The sequence below is a fragment of the Onychomys torridus genome, chromosome 2 (assembly GCF_903995425.1).
Source record: "Onychomys torridus chromosome 2, mOncTor1.1, whole genome shotgun sequence".
Classification (NCBI taxonomy): Eukaryota; Metazoa; Chordata; class Mammalia; order Rodentia; family Cricetidae; genus Onychomys; species Onychomys torridus.
The window spans coordinates 48,291,529-48,299,866 of record NC_050444.1 but is presented as its reverse complement, the minus strand read 5'-3'; the positions used below and the strand labels follow the sequence as shown (position 1 = coordinate 48,299,866).

Below are 8,338 nucleotides of genomic sequence, written 5' to 3'. Positions count from 1 at the left end.
GAAATAGAGGTTTTTGAAGTATGACCTGATGATTCTGTGGATTTTCTCATTGTCTGTTGTTAAGTCCCCGTTTTCATTTCTGATTTTGTTAATTTGGATGCTCTCTCTCTCTGTCTTTTGGTTAGTTTGGATAAGGGCTTATCTATCTCGTTGATTTTCTCAAAGAACCAACTCTTTAATTTTTTTGTATTATTCTCTTTGTTTCTATTTGATTGATTTCAGCTCTCAATTTGATAATTTCCTGGCAACTATTCTTCCTGGGAGACTTTGCTTCTTCTTGTTCTAGAGCTTTCAGGTGTGCTGTTAAGTCACTAGTGTGAGATTTCTCCAATTTCTTTTTTTTTTTTTTTTTTTTTTTTTTTTTGGTTTTTGAGACAGGGTTTATCTGTAGCTTTGGAGGCTGTCCTGGAACTTGCTTTGTAGACCATGCTGGCCTCAAACTCACAGAGATCCACCTACCTCTGCCTCCTGAGTGCTGGGATTACAGGTGTGTGCCACCACCGCCCGGCTTCTCCAACTTCTTTATGTGGGCATTTAGTGCTATATATTTCCCTCTTAGCACTGCTTTCGTAGTGTCCCATAAGTTTGGGTATGTGGAGTATTCATTTTCTTTGATCTCTAGGAATTCTTTCATTTCTTTCTTTATTTCTTCCCATTGGTGATTCAGTTGAGCATTATTCAGTTTCCATGAGATTGTAGGTTTTCTGTGGTTTTTGTTGTTGTTGAAATATAACTTTAAACCATGGTGGTCTGATAGAATGCTGGAGGTTATTCCAATTGTTTAGTATATGTTGAGATTTGCTTTGTGGCCAAGTATGTGGTTGATTTTAGAGAAGGTCCCATGGGGTGCTGAGAAGAAGGTATATTCTTTTTTGTTCGGATGGAATGTTCTGTAGATATCGATTAAGTCCATTTGAATAATAACATCAGTTAAGTCCTTTATTTCTCTGTTAAGTTTCAATTTCGAAGATCTGTCCATAGGTAAAAGTGGGGTGTTGAAGTCTCCCACTATTAATGTATGGGGTTTTATATGTGATTTAAGCTTTAGTAATGTTTCTTTTACATATGCATGTGCTCTTTTGTTTGGGGCATAAATGTTCAGAATTGAAACCATCTTGGTGGATCTTTCCTGTGATGAGTATGTAATGTCCTTCATCATCTCTTTTGATTGATTTTAGTTTGAAGTCTATTTTGCTGGGTATTAGGATGGCTACACCAGCTTGCTTCTTAAGACCATTTGATTAGAAAGTCTTTTCCCAGCCTTTTATTCTTAGGAGATATCTGTCTTTGAATTTGAGGTGTGTTTCTTGTATGCAGGAGAAAGATGGGTCCTGTTTTCATATCCATTCTGTTAGTCTGTGTCTTTTTATAGGTGAATTAAATCCATTGATATTAAGGGATATAAATGACCAATGATTGTTCATTCCTGTTATTTTTTGGTGCTAGTATATCTGTACTTCTCTTCTTTGGGGTTTACTGCTGTGGTGTTATCTATTGCCTGTGTTTTCATGGGTGTATCTGCCTTCCTTAGGTTGGAATTTTCCTTCTAGTGCTTTCTGTAGGGCTGGGTTTGTAGATAAATATTGTTTAAATCTGGCTTTGTCTCGGAATGTCTTGTTCACTCCATCTATGATGATTGAAAGTTTTGCTGGGTATATTAGTCTAGCTGGCATCCATGGTCTCTTAGTGTCTGCATTATATCTGTCCAGGTCCTTCTTGCTTTCAAAGTCTCCATTGAGAAATTGGGTGTTTCTCTCCAGTCTTTTGATGAATCACCTGGGTATTTCTGCCCTCATTCTAGGATATCAAATGTTCCATGGAACGAATTAAGTTACCGTTTTCTTCCAGAATATGAATCACCTCTTCTGCAAGAGGTATGGGTGGAACATTGAGTGTGGCTATTTTATTGGGCGTCGTTATGGTGACTAGCCTGTCAGAGTCAACATGGATACCCTCTGAAATTTTGCTTTGTTCTTCTTTTGTTTGGTGTATGACAGCAACTTTTTGCTGTCTGCCTATTTCTTCATTGACCATGTCAACTTCGGGAGGTTTTGTGATTGTTGCTCTAAATGGAATAATGGGTTCAGACACACTGATATGAATCTTTGCAAACCTTTCTCTTAAGTCATACAAACATTGCTGAAGATGGACCTCCCCAGCTGTGACCAAAACATGCTCTCCTGTCTCCTGAATTAAAATCTGGACACAGGGATCAGCTTGGTTTAACAGCTTCAATCCTTTCACAAGCTGAGGCATTTCACTTGCGTGCTTTGGTTCCACAGCGACTCTCACAATCAGGGTGGCTTCAAAGTTGAGTGGAATGAACAGAGGCAGGAGGGCTGACTGCACAAAGTGGCAGATTTTAGAACAAAGTCCTGGAAGCCTCCAATGCCCAGCACATTTCTTGGAGGCACTTCCTCCAGATCTTCCAGCTACCTTCCCATCAGAAGATACAGGTTCTCCAGAGTGCCAAATGCCATATAGGGAATGGGAGGCAGGTCCTCTAGTGTAGCTGAGAAGCCCAGTAGAACCTGTTGTAAAAACTCAACAGGGCTGTCCTTGGATCCCAAGACAAAAATTTTCTGTCCTCTTGAGCTCTGCCACTGAACTCACGAGTGAATTCAAGGAAGTCCTCTTGGCTGCTTTCTTCTTGGGGCACAGGCTGAGAGCTAACACTTGCCATATCTGGCTCATCACCTTTGGGCTCATCTCCCTGGGGACTTGTTTCATCTTCTTTCATCACTCCATCCTGGATGGGACCCTGGGGTTCCTGGCCCTGTGTTTCTGCAAGCTTCTCTCTCTGTCATGCACGTTCACGTCTTTGGGCCATTTCTTCTTGAGTGATAGGCCTTGGTGTATTCTGAGGCAAGGCTTTTGCATCAACTGCAAACATTTTGGAAACAAAGATAATAACTGGAGCAGTGTCTCTACTTCCACATTTCATAAAAGCTGTTTCAGGGCTTGGGTTTCCAGAGGAAGAGACTCAAAGGTCTGTGATCCTGTGAACAGCGGTTTCTCCACTCAGATATCATTTCAAGTGGACTGGGCAGTTTCTGACACACCACAGTGAGAACAGCGTGGGATATGGGCAGCCACTGGATGCAAATGGCATTGATCTCGACTTTAGGGTCTGAATGTCCTGCATCCTGGGCTCCAATTTTTAATCCTAAAGAAGTCATAATTTTATCAATTTTTTTCTTTGTCCTTTTTCAAGACCATGTCATACAGACTCCAAATATTTTCCAGGATCAACTGAACATTATAGGGCTTCTTTCCTTTGGCCTGGTCAACTTTCATAATCTTCTTATCCTTCATATTAATGAAGACTCCACAGGGTCTTCAAAAGAACTTCCTTCTTGATGGCAATTTTTTGACTATAGATTCTGGCAAAGTGCTCAATTACAAAGCTGCAGCCATCTACCGCACTGGTAAACACCACATTGGCCTGTTCTGGAGAGAAGTACAGCTGAGAGTCAGCGGCATCCTCCAAGCCAGTGCTCCAGTCATACACTTGAGCTCCTTGTTCAGAATGGGTCTTCACCTGGGACTCTGTCTCTCTCTCTGCTCTTTCTTCTAGGACTTTAGAAGTAAAAAGAGTTCCTGTAAGTATGTTAATCTGTTCTAAGATATTCTTGAGGTGAGAGTAGGCCTCTTGTGGGCTGAATTTTAGCTCCACTGTCAGGCGATCTATCTTAGTAATCACTAAAACAGGTCAGATGTTTTCAAACCAGGCTTATCGCAGAACTGCCTGTGTCTGTGGACAGACTCCCTCCACAGCATGCACCACAATGATGCATCCATCACAAATGCGAACTGCTGTTGACACTTCTGAGGAGAAATCCACATGTCCAGGAGAGTCCATCAGATTAATCAGGTAGTCCTCATTATCTTCTGTGTAGTGTAGTGAAATGGTGCTGGATTTCATGGTGATCCCTCAGACCTGTTCATCTTCTATGCTGTACATGTACCATAACTTGCGGCTGGAGATGATTCCATTACTCGATATAAGACAATCAGCAAGGGTAATTTTCCCATGGTCAACATGAGCCAAAACACAGATATCCCTGATGTTGGCAGTGTTTTTCTGAAGCTGAATCATCTTATCAACACCATTGAGCACCATGGTTAATTATTTTCTGTGACAGCTTCTCACCACACCTAACTCACACTTCTAAGGCTACAGGAGTAACTCTGTTTCCTTTCAGAGAGAGCAGCCCTCCCAATGATATCAGCAGAACTTGGCATAACTTGATGCAGTAAGACTACACAAATATCCTCACATCAAGGCTGGGCAAGGTAACTCTGTAAGAGGGAAATTCAAGTAGGCAGTAGAGTCAGAGGTACCCCCAGTCCCACAGGAGTTCAACAAAAACATCAAACTAAAGAACCACAGCATGTATGCACAGGGCCCAGAACGGACCCATGAAGGCTCTGTGATTGCTGTTCTAGACTCTGTGAGTCCCTATGAGCCTTTCTTATTTGATTTTGTGAGCCATATTCTCCCAGTGTCCTGTTGACCTCTCTGACTCCTAAAGTCTTTCCTCCCCACTTCTGGAGAGTTCCCCAAGCTCTGCTTCCTGTTTGGATATGGGTCTCTGTATCTGTATTAGCTGCTGTATGAAGCCTTTTATGACAACTGCTCTAGACACAGATCCTATGAGTATAGCAGAATATTATTAGAAATTATTTCACTGACTGTTTATCATTGTTGTTTGTTTTGTCAGTCTTATTTGGTTTTTTTCCTAAGTCTCTGAGCCATTCAGCTTCTGGATCCTGGCCACCTAGGCAGTGTTGGCCATGGGTTCTCTTTCATGGTATGGACCTCAGGTTATACCAGTCATTGGTTGGTCACACCCAAAAGCTCTGAGGCACCATTGACCAAGTTGCAAGCAGGACAGGTTGTGGGTCATTTATTTTTGTGGGTGGGTTAGTGTTCCAGTCCCACCACTGGAAGCCTAGCCTGGTTAGAGAAGATGGGTGGTTCAGGCTCCATATCCTCCATAACTAGTTGTATTCCCTAGGGTAAACCTCTTATATCCCAGGAAGTTTCCATTCTAGTAGGTTTAATTATTGCCCCCTAAATGCCCACCTATTTTAGTCATCTCCAATTATACTCTCTTCCTCCCCTACCTGATCCCTCATCTTCCCATCCCCACTCATCCCCAGTCTACCCACAAAATCTATTCCATTTTCCCTTCCCAGGGAGATCCTTGCGTCCTCCCAGATCTCTCTCTTTTTTAGCTAATTTCTCTGGATCTGTGAGTTGTGATGTGATTGTCCTTTGCTAAACAGCTAATATTCACTTCTAAGTGAGTGCATAAACATGTCTAAGTCAGATTTTTGTGGCGGTTCTCTCTGCTTTTTTCACTGTAATATATGCAATTTTCCCTACTGTCTAGGGGGCCAGGCCCCAACCACACAGGGCTCAAAGGAAATTCATGGATTTGATGTGTACTATGACTTTGTTATCTGAGGTGTTTAAGAGAAAACAACGTTCACTTTCTTGATGGTTTTCTTTAGATTTTTTTCTTTATTCTTCTTATTCATTCTCTATTCTTTATTTTCCTGGTGATTTCCTTCTCTCCTTCTTGATGTTTTTCTTCTAACTCCATCTTTATTTTTGATGTTTTCATACTAACTGTGTCTTTATTCTTGATGTTTTCCTGCTAATTCCTTCTAACTCTCTGACTCTTGATGTTTTCCTTCTAACTCTCTCATTCTTAATATTTTCCATCTAACTCATTTTAACTTTATCTTTATTCTTTCCCTTACAGATTATATACCCCAGTAAACTCTTTCAGGAACTATAAAAATTACAACATGGTTACATTCTGTGTTTCAAGTGATTGATTACAATAAATACAAGTAAAAAGCAGCATTTTTCCATATCCCTTACATAATTAAAAATTTTATGTATTACATGTGAAAAACAAATTATCCCAAGAACCCATATACATTCATACCTAAGCATAGTTTTCTTTAAGGAGCTGGCTACTGGTAGTCTGACTATGCTTCTGTATTTTAAATTTTCCTTTTTCTTCTTTGTTTTTAGAAGTGGGTAGTCACAAGGCTGAGAGGTGGACCTAGGAAATGAGTATGATAAGGGTTCATGGTGTGTGATTCTCAAATGATTATTAAAGATATTTTGTTGGAAAAATTGGCTATTCATGAAACTTTAGTGCATCTCATTTTTAAGCCCCATTCTCCAGGATCATATTGTCATCTGAAATCATGATTTAAATCTCCCTCTTATTACACATGATAGGTGACATTGAACATGTTACCCATAGTCTCTGTGCTTTGCTTTCTAGAAAATGGGTGCAATAAAGTGATAAAATACAGAAAATTCTTAGAAGATGCCCTAGTATGGACAAATGGCAGTATTGGTTATGCTATTATTCTTAGAATGGTATCTAAACATTATACAGATAAACATGGAAAAAGGAGATTGCAACCTAACATTTTTGCTTTTATGTTTAGGTTATCAAATCCATTTCACATCTAAGCTTACCTTTTATGATTTTTATGAATGAAAATGTGATATGAGCTTTGAATTTGCTATTTAATTATGTAAACAGAATATACAAACCCTTTTTGTGGAACAACCAGCCTAAAATAGGAAAAAATCTGTTACCTTTCATGTTGGTGACAAGGCTTCATTTTTAATCATCTTCTAGGTTGCTGCTGTGGACCTAGGATCACGGGCTCCATAAATTTCTGTAAGATCCCCTTGGTTAGCATTCTAGCTTTTCAAAGACTATGCCCAGTGTAAAGAAAATTGTGCTCAATTAATAAATACAAACTTATTAACTTTGATCTTTTTATACAGGAATTATGACAAGCATTGTCACAGAAGTAAATATAAGAAGTTCACTGTATCACTTAAATTTCTACTTCTACTAAAATAACACGTTTTTCAAGATGACACAGGCAAGATAGAATCCAGGTAAGATAATCAATTTAAACAGATGTATAACCCCTAGTGAAATAGAAACAGCACAAAACATTCCCCCGATCCCAGCAAAAAAGCCCAGGGCCAGATGGTTTTAGTGCAGAATTCTACCAGATTTCAAAGAAACATTAATGCCAATAGTATCTAAACTATTCCACAAATTAGAAACAGAAGGAACATTGTTCAGCTTGTTTTGCAAGGTCATAGTTACCTCAGTTAGATACCCAAACCACATGAACATACAACAAAGAGAGAGAATTATAGAGCAGCCAATTTCTTTTAGGAACAGAGAAGCAAAAACTCTCAATAAAATACTTACAAAATGAATCTAAGAACACATAAAAAAAATCGCCCATCGTGATCAAGTAGGCCTCATCCCTGAGGTTCTGAGAGGTGGGAGATCCTGGGAGGAGTAGAGAGGTAGGAAACTGTAGTCAAGATACATAATATGAAGGAAAAAAAATAACATTTTCAGTAAAAGAAAGTATTAAAGATGCAGAATAACTTTAAAGTCGTAAGGAATATTGCATCTGATTTCCTTTGTAATATATATTTTTATTTATATGATAAAAGAAGAAAACTCCATTTTTTTCTGTCTAGGGTTTTCTAGGGCCCGATACTCTCAGATTCTGGACTGACATTAACAGTTCTTTCCTGTCACCTTTTGTAACATATCTGTAAATTTGGTGATTCAGCTTATGTTGGAATTTCTGAAAATGGAAATGTCTTTTACTTGGTATTCATTTGTTATAGCTGGGCTAAATATTTCACAATTGTCCCATCATTTTGTGGGTGAAGATGTCATTATTATTGTCATTTTGGGGAGGAAAAAACCTGAAATTGAGAGATTTCTCTACTTTGCCAAAGACCATCTATACAATAGGTCTTCCTAGATATTAACTTACTTAAATAACCTATATATCCTGCTTGATTAGGGCAGATAAGTAGATTAAGATCTCAGATTTAGGTTTTCTTGCATTGAGGGAAAGTGTGACCTCCTATACATTTTGAAGTAAATTTAGCACAGTTATCAGATTTAATTTAAGTATTTCTTATGGAAACATTTCACATAAAAATCTAAAACTAGCTTTGAAAAAATGCCACATTGTGTCTTGAGTATCTCAGTGATGTGGGATGGTCTTTCTCTATGCTATGGTTATGTGTTCCTACCATTGGTTAATAAAGAAGCTGGTTTAGCCTATGGCAGGACAGTTTAGAACCAGGCAGGAAATCCAAACAAAGATAGAGGAAGTAGAAAGGTGGAGTCAGGGAGTCACTGGGAGCCACAGTGAGCCACTGGAAGAGCCAGATGTAATAGAATACAGATAAAGCCATGAGACACATGGCAATACATAAATTAGTAGAAATGGGATAATTTAAGACATA

The 8,338-nt window shown here is 39.0% G+C and overlaps 1 pseudogene; it reads right to left on the bottom strand.

The window, feature by feature from the left end:
• Positions 1–1,752: 1,752 nt before the first annotated feature.
• LOC118577852 lies at positions 1,753–4,123 on the bottom strand (annotated as a pseudogene).
• Positions 4,124–8,338: the final 4,215 nt, after the last annotated feature.